This window comes from Falco peregrinus, chromosome 14, assembly GCF_023634155.1.
Source record: "Falco peregrinus isolate bFalPer1 chromosome 14, bFalPer1.pri, whole genome shotgun sequence".
Taxonomy (NCBI): Eukaryota; Metazoa; Chordata; class Aves; order Falconiformes; family Falconidae; genus Falco; species Falco peregrinus.
In genome coordinates, this window is record NC_073734.1 from 4920120 (window position 1) to 4922070 (window position 1951).

General features: G+C 67.9%; 1 protein-coding gene across 5 annotated transcripts in view; it reads right to left on the bottom strand.

The window, feature by feature from the left end:
* The window catches only part of BANP (BTG3 associated nuclear protein), a 152549-nt gene extending 151561 nt beyond the window's left edge, over positions 1-988 (bottom strand). For 4 of the 5 annotated variants that reach the window (XM_055818583.1, XM_055818582.1, XM_055818581.1 and 1 more), the window contains exon 1: positions 872-988. The gene's annotated coding sequence lies outside the window, so the exon portion shown is untranslated. The remainder of the gene's footprint in view (positions 1-871) is intronic. The other variant, XM_055818580.1, reaches the window with a different exon arrangement.
* Between the last annotated feature and the right edge of the window lie 963 nt (positions 989-1951).

Below are 1951 nucleotides of genomic sequence, written 5' to 3' on the forward strand. Positions count from 1 at the left end.
TAAGAAGCAGCCCTTGAATTGCAAATAGGGAAAAAGGGAAGACCGAATGTGTTGGCAAACAGATCACTAATATGAAGAGATGAGAGAATCCCAGCCCCGGTAGGGATGTGAACAACCTTTACCATGACTAAATGACCACACAAGCAAAACAGCACCTGGGGAGACACTTTTTTTTTTTTTCTCCTTTTTTCCCCTCCCCCCACCAGCAGGCACGTGAAAGGCGGCAGCAGCCCCTTTCCATTACGGCTCCCTGCAAGCGGCGCAGAGGCAGGCGGGGCGGGCGGGGGGCGCCCAGCGACACCCCTGCCCCACAGCGGGTGCTGCCCGGGCCGGGGGGGGGGGGGGGGGCGGCGCCGGCCCGCCCCGTCCTTCAGGACGGGAAAGCACCAGCGCGGGGGAGACGTGGGGGAGAGCGGGCACGGTCTTCGGGGACACTGCCGGGGAGGGACGGGGCAGACCCTCCGCCTCGGCCGCCGTACGCCCCCGCGGTGGCGACCCGCGCCCCCCCCCACCCCCCGGCGGCGGGCATCAGCGGGGGCCGGCACCGGGGAGCCCCAGCCCTGCCCAGGCCCGGAGGGAGGCAGGCGGGGAGCCAAGCGGTGAAGAGCAGCCCCCCGCGGAGGGCCCTGCGCCGGCGTCCGGCGGCGGGAGGAGACGAGTCCCCGGTCGCCCCCCGGCCCGGTGCGGGTGAGGGGGCGGGAGCCCGCGGCCCCCCCGCCTCGGCCCCTCCCCGGAGCCGCCGCCTCACGGCCCGCGTGCTCGGGCGGCGCTGTGAGGAGCGGGCAGGCTGTGAGGGCCGGGGCTACACGCCCGGCGCCAGGCCCCCGGGGAGCTCAGCCCCAGCCGTCCGGCCGCGGGGCGCCGCGGTTACCGTGTGCGGTGCCGAATTCTCGTGGTGTTTGTCGAGCGGCTGCGATAATGGCGTCCTTCCTCGCGAGAGATCTTCCTCTCCTCAGCACGCAGGCGCCGCCGCGCCGCGCCCGCTCGGCCCCCGCCCGCCCCGAGAGCCCGCGCAGGCGCACGGGGCACGCGGCCTGCCCGCCGCCCTTCACCGCCGTGCCGCCGGCCGGGACCACAATTCCCAGAGGGCCGCGCGCCGCCCCTCGGCACCGCCCCCGCCGGGCAGGCCGGGACCTGTAGTACCCGCGGCCGGCGCGGTGCACGCCGGGAACTGTAGTCCGCCGCGCACCCACGCGCCCGCACGGCGCCCACCCGGCGCGGCCCCCCGCTCCCGGCCGAGGCGCACAGCCAGCCCTGCCGCAGCCCTCGGGGCTCCGCAGAACCCGCTCCTCCCGGCCCGGGCGCCACGCCAGGGGCTCGCTGTTCACCCCACGGCGCTGACAGACCCACCGGTGTTTCACACAACACAGACAAGTGTTTTGCGTGGCCCTGTCCCGCCGCCTGCCATCGCGGCCTGCGGGGCACAGCTCGGCCATGCCTTCCCCGACGGTGTCTCGGAGCTACTGCAAACTCCAACGTTACATCTGGGGGTTTTATTATTAAGCGTTTCCAGACCTGCCAGGCAATGTAGCTGCAGGATTTGGCCAGCGGAGTTGCCAGCAAGCAGACGAAACATGTACCTGCCCCTCGAGAACTGCCTGCACCAAGCCGCTCACACACCGACACCTTCCCTTCACGTATTCCTTTCTCTGGGCCGTCCGTTATAAATTTCTTCCCACTCAAACGGCTCCCAAGTGCTCGCATCGCTGAAATGGGATGATCCGAACATAAGCTGTCATATTCAGGAGAAAAATGTCTCCACGCTCAGAGCACAGCTGAAGAACAGGCAGCAAGTGGGAATTTGCTAAATTAGCTCATCAGACTGATTCTTCTGTTGCTTCGTTCCTGCATTTGGTGTGAGAACAGGATGACTGGGCGAAGGTGGAAAACCTTCTGGGAATGATAAAAATACGCAAAAGCACACAAAGGAAGCACGGAGGAAGCATGCAAG